The sequence below is a fragment of the Camelus bactrianus genome, chromosome 10 (genome assembly GCF_048773025.1).
Source record: "Camelus bactrianus isolate YW-2024 breed Bactrian camel chromosome 10, ASM4877302v1, whole genome shotgun sequence".
NCBI lineage: Eukaryota > Metazoa > Chordata > Mammalia > Artiodactyla > Camelidae > Camelus > Camelus bactrianus.
The window spans coordinates 34,706,670-34,720,016 of record NC_133548.1 but is presented as its reverse complement, the minus strand read 5'-3'; positions in this window follow the sequence as shown (position 1 = coordinate 34,720,016).

Genomic DNA, 13,347 nt, shown 5'->3' with positions numbered 1-13,347 from the left:
TTAAGAGGTCTTGTTGTGATTATGGAACGTGTCTTTCATTTGTCATAAAAATGCCAGTCGACAGAGTACCCATCACAGTGCCTGGCCCTCAGCCCATGCACAGGGCTGATGGAGGAAAACAAAGCTCAGTTATCAGAATATCCTTTCTCTCTGGGCATCGTTTGGATATGTTCCAGGAGGATGGGGCTGTATCCTGACACCTGTAACAATGCTTGGCCCATGGTGGGCACTCAGTCAATATCTACAAATAACTGAGTGGGCGAATGTTAAGATTTTTCTGAACTTTAACCACATTTTCATATATAATAGACCATCCTTCTATGTGGGACTCTTGGTTTGATGACATTTCTTTGGAAAAATGGAAGTCCTTGGGCTGGACCAAGGATAGAGACTGGTGACATGGCACACAGGTACCTGACTGATCTGGTGCTGCCCGCACCTCCCACCTCATCTCCACCTCTAGCTGCCCCCTCTCCACTGCCGGCCCCCAGTGCTGCGGCCACTGGTGGTTCTCAGCCTCCTCCTCAAGGCTTGTCAAGTGCTGTTCCTCTGCATGGGAAGGCCTTATCTGTACACCACCCTCACCTCTCTGATCCGCCTCATTAACACCTACTTATCCTTCAAACCCCAGCTCTGATGTTGCTTCTACCAAGACATTTCTCTCTGCCCCCATGACTGTACCAGTCTCCCCTGTCATGCACTCTTGTGTGCTATTTTTTCAGAGTCGTTATCAAAGTTTATAGCAATAATTACTTAATTTTTATTGAAGTGTGGTTGAGGTACAATGTTGTGTTAGTTTCAAGTGTACAGCAAAGCAGTTAAGTAATGTGTATGTGTGTATATGTGTGTGTGTGTGTGTGTGTGTGTGTGTATTCTTTTTCAGATTCTTTTCCACTATGGGTTATTACAAGATATTGAATATAGTTCCCCATGCTATACAGTAGGTCCTTGCTGTTTATCTATTTTATATAAAGTAGTGTATATCTGCTAATCCCAGAATCCTTATTTATCTCTTCCCTCCTTGCCCCTTTGGTAATCATAAGTTTGTTTTCTGTGTCTGTGAGTTATAGTATTATTTTGTAATTATTTTAAGATAGTATTGTGTTGTGATTAAGAGCAGGGATGAATGTTTGCTGAGTTCCGATATCAGCTCCGCCATCTACAAGCTGTATGAACTTGGGCAAAGCATTTCACTTTTTTATATCTGCTTCCTTATCCTTAGAAAAAGGATAATAGTAGTACCCGCGTTTAGGGTGGTTGTGAGAATTGAAAGCCCAGTAAATGTAAATGGCACTTAAAGTTAGCTATCATTATGTTACGGGTGTGTGTCTCCCCCAGTAGACTGTAAGCTCCATGAGGACTGGAATAGAGTCAATATTTTGCTCGCCTTAGGCACCCCCTGCTTAGCAGCGTCTGGTCTCTGATAGACTGTCAATTAATTTTTGTGGAAGGAATGAATGAAAACAAGTGGAGCTTTTCTCCAACAAGCAGACGCGATGCTGGAGGAGGAGGCCTGCCCTGCGGGACACAGGCAGGCTCCCTCGACTAAGATGCCTCCACCCTCAGTCTGGCCTCCTCTGTTAGGTGAAGATGATAATGTCTTTTCTACTGGCCCTGGGGAAGGGGGCTCAGAAAGGACGGAGATCTGTTCTTCCTGTCTGTCCTGCCTTCCTCCCTCCCTGTCACTGCTGACATCACTAAGCCACGAGGTTGTCGAGAAAGGAAGCACTTTCGAGTGCACAGAGCACCTCCTGTGGGACAAACTGTGAACTCCATCAGCTCTGCTGTCTACAAGCTGGCGTTTCTAAAAAATCCAAGGTGCAGCTGACCCTGCTGGTCTTGGGTCTACATTTTGAGAACCACTGAAATCGAGGCATGTGCTCTACATGCAGGGGAAACAGGGTGATGAAATTTGGCTCTGGGAGAGTGGTCACAGGGGCTGTGATATTTGTACAGGGCCTTGAAGGATGAGCAGGATTTTGCAGGATGGGGAAGGGGGCTCCATGCAGAGAGAATGGCACGAGCAAAGGTGCGGAGAGATGAGTGTAGGTTGGCAAACAATCTTCCACAGAAAGGGCTCGAGGGTGCAGGGGCCGAATAGCAGGTCTCCTGCTCAGGCATCCTTTATTCTTACAGCACAGAGAAAGGCAGCCTGTGGAGAAGACAGACCCAGGAAAGGATGGGATAGGCAGGAAAAGCTTCATCTCTCCAGCTTTGGAGTTAGATAGATGTGAATTTGAGTCTTGTCCTCACCACATACCACCAGTTGAACTTTCCACAAGTAGTTTACCTTTCTCAGCCTCAGTTTCTTCATCTGTGAAATGGGACTGATGGTGATAGTAGCTGCTTCCTAGGGTGATAGTGGAGGAAATGAGCCAATGGATGAAAGGAGCTCGGCTTCACATTTGGCCCATGGTGGATCCCCAGTAATGGGAGCTGGCATCAGCGGGTCGGGATGATGCAGGAGAGGCAGGTCTGGAGCCCACACTAGACTTGTTTGTGTATCTGCCTCCCCTCACCAGGCTGCGTCCCTCTGGGCACAGTCTGTGATACTTCCATCTGGGTGCTCCTGCCCCAAGCAGGGCCACAGCCTAGATGGAGCCCAGATGTTCAGGATGTGTGACTTGGGCAGGGATCTCTGTTTCTATGCAGGGTCAGGTGGTCTGGGCCAGCAGACACTTAGAAGAGGTACAGAATAGGGGAGGCAGATAAGCTGGAGGCGACCTCTGCGAATTCCCTAGTGTGATATCCAGCATTCAGCCCAGTCCCCGGAGGCTGGAAGCTCAAGTCCAGCTTCAAGCCATGTGGACCCCTCTCTCACTGGACAGTGAAGGGAAGAGGGCCTGCCGTGATGCCCTCATCAGAGCTTCTCCAGACCAACAGGGCCATGACCTGGGGGCTTATGACCCGTAGTCCTAAGAGAGCAGGTGTCACCCGATAAGCCCTGTCCTTGGAGTCAGAAGGTTTCGATCCAACTCTCTTCTACCACCACTCCCCGTGACCTTGGTTGTGTGACCTCGGGCAGCTTATTTAACCTCTCTGGCCTGTGGCTTCATCTGTTAGGTGAAGATGGTGATGTCTTCTTGTTACTGAGTCCAAACTTGTTCTGCTCGCCACACAACAGGACAATAAATTGGGAGACAAGGTGTTGGGGCAAGGAATAATGACTTTATTTGGAAAGTCGGCAGACCAACAAGATGACAGACTAATGTCCTAGAGAACCATCTTCCCCGAGTCAGAATTCAGGCTCCTTTTATACAAGAAAGGGGAGGTGTGGTTGGTTGTTGCAAACTTCTTGGTGTTGGAGTCTTCTGTTCTTGCAGCTGTCCACTGGGTCAAGTCATGGTGTCCCTGTAAACCTCCAATAAGACAAATGTTATTTTCTATTCTGCATTTCTATATTATCTTTATATGAATGGAAAAGTGTTAATACCCTTAAAGGTCAGAGCCTTGAGAATGGGCTATCCTGCGTGTTTCAGGCTATAGGCAGCATTCTTTTACAAAATATGCGGAACCAGCATGACTAAGCCCAGGAAACAGAGCACAGGGTTAAAGCCAAAGGAACAGAGCTAATACGGAGTCAGATTTGTTCTTCCTTATTACATTCTCTCTTTGAGTGCTGAAGGCTGGGTTACCTCTTCTCTTTGGGTGAGAAAACCAGCCCTGGGGAAGGGGGCTTAGAAAGAAAGAAGAGTCATCTGTCCATCTTTCCTTCCTCCCTCCCTTCTGCCCTCCCACTGCCACCATTTATTGTGCTTGGTGCAGGGTGAGCAAGACAGTGTCCTGCATTCATGGTCCTTAATCTAGGTGGAATTAGAGGTCAGAAAAGCAACACCAGGTAAGAAGTCAGCTCAATATTCAAGGAGATCATTGATAATGATACCAGGACTTTTCCAAAGTCCGTCAGTCTACAGAAATAGAGATGACCACAGCCCAGGCACAGTGCAGCCTAAGAATGCAGTGCTTCTTAGAAGATGTGAGTAAAACCTCCCTCTGTCCATTTATTTATTCCACAACGATGTAGTGAGTGCCTGCTGTGGATCAGGCATGGTTCTAGGCCCTGGGATTCCAGATGCAGCAGTAAAGAAAGCAAAGCACCGCCCTCCTGAAATTTACATTTAGTGTGGGAAGACAGCAAATAAACAAATGCTGATGTAATTCAGGTGGTGATAAGAAGAAAACTAAAGTGATTGGGGGTGGTTAGAAGCCTCATCTTCCTCCCTCCACCCGCCATGGTGGAACACTTCTCCAGGGAGGGGATAGGGGCTGTTTAGTGTTGGTGAATTGGGTATGAAGAATGGGGCACGTGAGCCCTGTGCTTCCTTCCTTCCTTTCTGCTGGCTGTGAGCCTGCTCTCAGCAAGCTCCAGCCTGCTCTGCTCCTCCAGCCTTACCTTTTAGGGTCCCCTGCTGTCTGGTCCAGCAGAGCCAGGCTGAGTGGGTCTATCTGCCTCGTCTGTAGCTCGGTACCCAGAGGTCCACTTGCCCCCAGGTTAAGCCTCATTTTCTAATGTCAGTTCCATTGGAAATGTGACATTTTGTTCTCTCATCTGCCTTACCTTTCCCGTTATTTTGCTATTGGATTAGAACTAACATGGAATAGAAGGATACTTTTTAATGGTTCCTCAAACTTCCAGCAAAGAGAGTTGCAAGAATGATAGGAGGTGCTATTTTAGATAAGAGGGGTGAAGAGGACCTCTCTGATGAAGTGCCATTTTAGTAGAAAGATCTGAATGAAGTGAGAGAGAAAGCCACGGGGGAGAAGAGTATTCCATGGAGCAGGAAAAGCTTGTGTAAAGGCCCTGCAGCAGGCATTTGCTTGGTGTATGTGTGTGTTGAACAACAAGGGAGCCAGTGTGGCTGGAACATAGTGAAAATAGAAGAAACTTATCTTAAGGCTTCCTGGCTTTCTGCCTCAGTTATTTTTCTGGATTGGGTAAAACCAGCAGCTAAAGGACCTAATGCAGCTCAAATAACAAATCAGGGCTTCATTCTGGAAGCCCACAGGCTATTGCTCTGTGCAACCTGCAAGTCTCTTCCATCCCTGCTTAGTGCCAGGACTTCCCTTTGAGTGCCAAGGGCTGGAGAGATGTGCTAGGGACCAGCCCACAAGATACATGAAATCTCACAGGAGAGATGGGCAGGAAGGCAAGATTCACAAGACAGAAAACAGAGGTGACCCTCAGGTTGAAAGGCTTGAACCTAGCTGGGTGATTGATTACCAGGAGACCGCCCTGATTTTGCTCTCTAATTATGGTGTTTATTCGATGCATCATATTGGGCCTGAAACCCTTAATACCAGCCGGTGCTGTTCATTGTTACAATGTCCTAATTAAGCTTTGATTTATATGCTAATTTTATTCCAAGTGTGTTCAAAAGGGGGAAAGTTATTAGACTTTATTTTGAGATTACATTAATCCTGGGGTCTGCTGGGTGAGCACCATGTTTATTCTGTCGGCTTTTGTTTCCTGGTTGTTGGTGGCAATTGTGATCATTTCCTTGGAGGGGAAAGATGATGAAGTGGTAAGGAGCTGTTTAGAGTCGGTGGGGCTTCTGCTAATTGGAATTATGTAACCTCTTGCCTTTGCCTTGACAGCTTTGCAATGAAGCTTGCTTTGACTGCCCAGCTGGTTAGGAGGGACAACTGGGGTGTGCCTTGTGGATGTCACAGAATGGTAATCATTTGGAAAGAAGTCCATTACATGAGGGAGTGATTGGATTTTGGAATGTGAGTGAAAATTGGGCTTTACCATATGAGTCCCTGAAATTTGTAAGGGTCACGCAAAAACTCTGGTGAGGGGAGCAGCTGGTCTTTGCTACAGAAAGGATGCATTGTGTGTGTATGCGTGTGTGCGTGCGCTCCTGTGCATGTGTGCTTACATTATAATTGATCCTAAGTGGATGTCATTTGAATTTTTCTGTTCAAGGATTAAAAAGTCTTGCCATGAACTCTAGGTCTATTTATCTCTAGACCTTAGGATGTTCATGTCGCTTCATAAATACCCTGAAATAATGTGTAAAATAGTATATGTGTCTGCACGTGTGCATTTTTCTAGGGAAGGGGCCAAAGTTTTCATCAGACTTGCAGGAGTACTGACACTCCAAAATGTCAAGAATCACAGATTTGGGAAGCATCAGGCTTAGATCTGGAATTAAATTTCCTGAGGCTACCTGGAGCTTGGGTGTTTCCCCTGGCGCTTGAGGAAATGGTCCTCCTTTAGGTCTTCATTTCTTCTGATTGGGTTTTATGGTTTTTCATCCCCCTTCTCTACCCACACCCCACCAACTAACAGTGAACATCAGAGATGTTTAACAGGAGCATGTTCACTTCACATTCATTGTGAGTAATACAGGGTCTGTGGCTCATTTGACACCTTTACTTTACTCTAAAAATTAAACTTAGGGATTCTGATTTCAAAAGTAATTATAGCAGCTAATATTAACCAAGCACTTACATACTAAGCATTTTATCAACCTTATCTCAGTTCCTCCTCCCACAAATCCTCTGGGTAGGTCCTATTATTATTCCCCATATACAGATGGAGAGACTGAGGCTCAGAGAGGTTAAGGGCTATCTTGAGGTCACGAATCTAGTAAGTGGTTAGCTGTCATCAAACCAGGGTCTGCCAGGCTCCAAGTCCATGGTCGGGACCACTATGTGGACCTGTCCCTATTGGACCATATTACTTGTTTAGTGTCTCCGTTCCAGAATTTTCTGCAGAGATCATTCCTCCATCCCTGTGAGAATGAAGACATGGAGTATGGATCAGCTCCTCTAGCCCAGGATTATATCTTTCAAGGGGGTCCCAAGGACTGGTTTGTGGGAGAGCAGGGCTGTTACCCCAAAAGGTAAAGACCCCAGTTCCTTTTATACCTGAAAGATAAGTTTGCTGTCGGGAGATGGTGCATTGTGTAGTGAAAGATTTTAAAAGATTTATTTCAAAAAAAAGGAAAAGCGCACCTCCAAGAATGACAGGCAGGCTGAGCCAAGGGAGGGAGAAGGGCGGTTTCTGCATCCCCTTTCTCTTATACCCTCACTTAGAGGTGGTGCTCTGATTGTTGACGGCTCTTCTCCCTGGAATGCTTAGTCATTTTTTTGGCCCCTTTTGCGCATGTCTTTACACATGGTGTATACAGAAAAACCATGGAGGGGAGGGGCCTAAACCGCAATGTTAATTATACTACAGTGAACACTGGGTGTGTCTGGTTAAGGCCTTTCTGCTACCTCGTGGTCATGGCTGTCGGGTTCTAACTGGTTTCTTGCTGGCACTCATTTAGAGGAAGTAAAGTCCCTTTATGCTGGAGGCAGGCATAATGCCATCTTCCAGACCATCCTTCCTCTCCTCCACCTGTCTGCCCGGTGCCCTCAGTTATCTAACCACCTAACAGGGCTATGCCTCTAACGTCAGCTGGAGATGACCCCCAATTTGGACAAACTGCCTTCATTTTCTCTGGATGCCTTGGCTCTGCACCCCTCCTCAGCATGATGTTATCAAAGCCTGCCATCTGACCCAGTTTAATTATGATGTGGCTTCAGGAAGGTTCCAACACTTGCTTCTGATGCTTGTATCTTAGCACCTCTGCCCTTCTTTGCTGCTTACCTGTATTTTTAACTTTACACCTTGGGTTCTGTCAGCTTTCTATATAGTGAACATTGCCCCCGTTCACTTGCTGCTGCTCTACAGGGATAATCGTTACCACTTCCCACAGACACTGACCCTGGGATAGAGGAGATGTCTGGTTTATTAGGCTCCCAGGTGACCCTGAAGAGTTTTCTTTGAGAAAATGTCCTTTGAAAGTGGATAACATACATTTTTAAAAAATGGCATATTATCTTCCCACCCCATCTTGAGGAAGCCATTTTTCCTGTCTCTTTCCTTGTCTTTATCCACATGTATATAAATGTTACTTAGTCATGCAATGGTACATATTCATCTTATGTTTATACTTAATGTAGTGAGTAGGAATTTCACAAGTTACATATTCAAATATGCAAAAATGATCATTTTATTTTTCTATAACTTAAACTCTATTTTGACCTCCCTTTACACCTGATGGCTAAAATGAAGAAACAAACAACCCCCTAATTTAATCAATTCTATGGAAACTTTATCCTGCAAAATTTCCTAATTGTCTTCTGGGTAAATTCAGTTAATTTAGGATATCCAACCTCCCTCCTTCCCCCTGGGATTGTGACAAATTCCCAGGGGTCCCAAATGGCACCAAGACCTCAGTTGAGGGTGAGGGAGGCTTCTGTTCCAGATTAGTCGAAGTTCAGTTAGGAAAATAGAAACCACATGTAATACAGGAAATTGGATACATCGATTACGGAAGGGACAGTGATTAGCTGCAAGGAAGCTACTTCACTGTTAGGGTTGGAGGGACACAGTGAGATGGCAGTGTTACACAGCCCAGAAGCCAGGACCCACCAGCTAAAACTGTGGTAGAGGCTTCTTGGATGGAGCTATAGAACTACACAGTGGGGGGCATTTGATGGGAGCTAGAATCAAAAGAGAGAGAGCCACAGACAAGCTGGAGCTTCACCTGAAACAGGCAGACAGAGAGAGGAAGAAATACCCGGCTTCTCTCCTGCTGCACATCAGTGCTCCTCCAGTGCCACTCATTGGCCAAACCAGTTGGCAAAGGAGCCTGGGAAATGTAGTTCCCTGTGATAGAGAACAGAGATGGGGTACCCTTAGGGTGGGGAATGGATCTTAGGATAAACAGGTACATGAACAGGTTTGACATCATCTGGCCTATGCTGGCATCTACTGAGGAAGAACCAAGCCCTTTTTGTTCTTTGATGGCTGGCATCTATTCATGCTGCCCTCCTTGAAGACGTCCAAGGGCCAACTGCAGCCTCTGATCATTGCTGAGAATACTCTTTACTTCCTTGCCCACACCCCACCCCACCCCACCCCAGACCTTGCCAGATCCATTGGAACCCCTATCAATACTTGTACACCCCTCTTGGAGGTCGTGGCAAATTTTGGAAAATTCATCATGCTGGGAGGGTGGGGTCAGAGGATACTCAAGGGGTCACCCCAGTCTTGTGCTGTCCAGCACTGTCCTGTGGCCATCCCTACTCCATGGTGTGAAACCCTGCTAGGGTGGGGTTGGTGGAGACAGTCTCCCTGAAATTCCCTAAGGAAGTGACACATGGGTCTCCTCACCTCTCAAATTGCTCCAACCCTATTTTAAAAATTATTTCCACGCCTTCCAAGGCCTTGGGGGTGAAAGGAGGGGAGGGATGGTATAGGTAAGGGCATGGGACTTCCTTCTTAGAGCACCCACTGGTACCTGACAGTTTTACTGCATTTCCAGGTCTCTAAGGGATTGTAAAGAAAACAAAACAAAACAAAAAAACTTTCTCTAACATCTCAAAATGTTATCTGGTCACATCTTATGGATAAGAATTAAAAGGATCTTAACTTACTTAGCCATTCCCTTGTTGGGTATTGGATGATTTTCAGCATTCTACTACTGATCTGATGGTGGATGTAGTTTAAGAAGGTGGAGCAGATGCCCACCTGACCCTGGGCCTTTCTCCCCTGCTGCCACCCTAATGTAGACTTAGAGCCGGCTGGAAGAGGGACAGGAGGCGCTCCAGCCCTATTCATGGCAAAAAAGTGGGCCTTCTGCCCCTTGGCCTCCATTTTGTGCTGCTTCTCCCTGCCTCTCGGTCTTGGCTTTGTGTCTGCTTCATCCTAGATCATGGCTAAGGATGTGGCATCTTCTTTTCAACACTGGCCCTTGTCTCACACTATCTCTTTGGCTCTTGCCCTCTGGCTGTACCACTCTTGGCCACCCTGGGTTACTTTCTCTGAGGGAGGAAGGACGTAAGAGGTGGGCTTTAATTTCTAAGGCCCATGGTTCCAACCCCAGGTACCATTGATAAATCCAAAGATTATTTTTAAAATTATGTTTAATTTTAAAGTAATTTTAATGCATGACTGGGACATTGTGCTGTACACCAGAAATTGACATATTATAACTGACCATACTTCAGTTAAAAAAAAGTAATTATAAATAGGAATATCTGATCAGTTTAGAAGAAATGGAAAACACAGAAACAAATGGAAAAAATTAAACTCACTCCAAAGTCCACCACTCAAAGGTAATCACCACAGATTCTACCAGGGAAAGGACTACGCCAGTCTTGTTCATTTCTGTAACCCCAGGGCCCAGGCATGTGGTAAGAGCTCAGTAAATATTGATACATTAAGTGATAAACTTTCACTTATTTTTTTTCCATCTGTTTTATACAAATGGACTCATACTCTACCTACTGTTTGGTAACTTTTTTGTGTGTAGCAATATATCATTAACATTTTCCCAAGTCAATAATTGTTCTTTTACATTATTTTCATAACAATATAGTATTCAGTTGTGGAAGTGGACCATAATTAATTTAACTAGTTAGTTAATGTTATATATTTAGGTTTTTTTCCTATAAAGTTTTTACCCTTCCAAACAACTTTACAGTCTTATACATATTTGGGTGCATGATTGTCCCAAAGTGTAGGTCCACACATTTTTAAGGCTTTTGATACGTTCTGCCTTCTAGGAGGCATGCACTTTTCCAGCACAATGAATTACACTAGAGTGTACATTCCATGAATTTTGTCCACTTATTTATTATACCATGGTGACTCTAGCCTAGAGCAGTGCCCAGCACAGAGCATGTTCTTAATAAACATTTTTTGAATTTGTTTCCCTGTGCCCTGGTCAATAGCATTTACTCTTGCTTTTTTTTTTTTTTTTCCAATCTGATGGCAAACACAATTAAAATCATAAACTCATCCTACCTTCTATCCCCCAATGTTTAGTAAATTTGCTGGAGTTGGACCTAAATATTTAAAAACTATTCTCAGAACAAAAGCTTATTAGCTATAAGGACTTGTAGATCTGGAATCTCTGGATTCAGAGGCTCTCTGAAGCTCAGGGTGCTGTTACCTAACCTGCTTACAACTCACATAGAGCCAAGCACCCCATTTCCGGGGGAGATTTCTGCAGGTAAAGGAAGGCAAAGAGATTCATGGCAGCAGCACTCACACTGATAGATTTCTCCATGAAGGATACATCTGTTTTGTTTTGTTTTGTTTTGTTTTGTTTTTAAACACAAAGCTACCCTTCTGACCCAGAAAGAAGCGTTTTTTATTTTCTTTGAGGATTTGAAATACGTAGGCTTCCATCACTCAATCCCAGTGGAGAAGAGAAAACGGCACAGAGTGGTGACATCACCAGACTTCAAAGATGCCTTGAGAAGGACTTGTGTGAGGGGGTGGACCCTGGGGGTTCAGTGTGTGTGTGTTTGTGTGCGTGTGTGTGAGCATTAGTTAGGGGACAGCTAGGAACCCATCTAAAAGAGTCGAAGTGGGGCTTTTTTTCTGTGTGTCCTTGCTTAGCCTGCTGGGCTTTGAGTAGTTAGACCACTGGACACATTGTGAGATGAAAGGAATTTGCATTGATTTCCAGGCCACTTTCATCTGATGCCACAGGACAAAAAAAGTCTAATGCGGCCCCCTGTCAATGGAGAAACAAGACTCTAGAAATGCAAATACTCCCAATGTGCTATGCAAAGTAGCCAAGCCAGGGGCCCCACACCTGCCTTCCCAGGAAAGGTCATGATCCACATGCAGGAAGCTGGGGTGGGCGGCTTCATCATCAAAGCCAAGAGCCTTCCCTTTGAAGAGTTTAGAGATACAGTGTCAATGGAGAGTCACACACCCATGAAATGAACACTATTGAGATATGGGGTAACTGAAACTTCTACTCAAAATACAGGCGGGCACACCCATTCTCTTTTAGATGGTAGACTTGCTCTAATTTGAATGTCGTGGGATCCTGGACCCTGCACATTCTCTTGATGACACACCTAAATATTTCTGCTGTTGCCTGAGTCCATATCCTCACTCTCTCTTGTTTGCATTGCTGCAAACCGCCTCCTGTCTCCCTGTTGTAGTCTTCCCGACTGTAGACCATTCTTCACACTGGTCGCCAGAGATATCTTTCTAAACAGCTCATCTGACTGTTATCACTCCTTCTTCTCCTGCTCAGTCCTTCAGTAGCTCCCTGTGGTTTTGGGGAGGAAGATGGCACCTGAGACTGCCACTTCCACACTGCTGCCCTTGTCTTACATCTCCAGGCCTTTGGACACAAAGTTTTCCTTCCTAGACCCCCTAGACTTCCTCTTCCTTTAATGTGTTCTTGCTCTTTGCTTCCAAAGAGTCTTATAATTTATCAGCACACCTTTCCTATCAGCATCATAATCCTTGTTTTATAAACAATGCCTGTAAAACAACTAAGATGGATGTTATTAACTGTTTTTTAGATAAGAAACTTAAGGCTCAAAGAAGTTACAGTTCTTTACTCAGATCACAGAAATAGTAAATGGAAGATCTGGAGCTTAAACCAGGCAGTGCAATGAGTCTTCTCTTGGCTTCACTAGATAAAATATTATCAGCAGCAGCAGTAGCTGCTGCAGCAATATTTATTCCTGTTTTTTCAACACCCATGCTCAAGTTTCCTTCTCAATAATGACTGACCTAGAGCTTAGGGAGGATTTCAACAGTGGTTCAGATCCAGGTTTCTGGGGACCAGACAACTGGAGTTTGAATCCCAACTCTGCATCTTACCAGCTGTGTGATCTTGGAAAAGTTACTTACCCTCTCTGTGCCTGTTTCCTGTTCTGCAAAATGGAGATAATTTTATGGGAGGGCTGTGAGGACTAAATGAGTTATTATGTAAAACTTAGAATGGTACCTGGAGCAGTAAATGATATGGGAGTGGTGGCTAAAATTACCATTGGGCCCAGTCATTGTTTTCTGCAGGACGCAGGACCTTCCAAGAGATACTGACCAACCACAGCCCCGTGCTGTGGCATCAGGTGGCCCTGCCTTGATGAAATGTGCCCACTCTCCCTAACTTGCCCCGGAGGTGTGCACCCACCCAGGAGAGAGAAGCTAACCTACAGGTTGAGGTAACGAGGTGGGCCAATCCGATCCCCCTCCTGGCACCTGAACGAGGCCCACCCAGTTAGCAGTGGGGACTGGGGCTGGACGAGACAGCAGGTGAGCTGCGAGCTGAGGAAACTCAGAGTGTAAATAGAGGGATCTCGCTGGGGAGAGAGGAGGGTGGGGCAGATGTGCAAAGAGAAGCTTAAAGCATGAGCAATTCAGAAGAAGTGGGTGTTTCCTAAAGCCACGGAGGCTCCTGCTGACTTTCTTGCCTTTCCTGCCCCTTTGAGGCCTGTGTTCCAAAACACATTTGAAGTCTGTCCTCTTCTCTCCATCCACCCTAAGCCACCTTTGGGTCTTGCCTGGTGGCTTCAATGGCCTGCTAACTG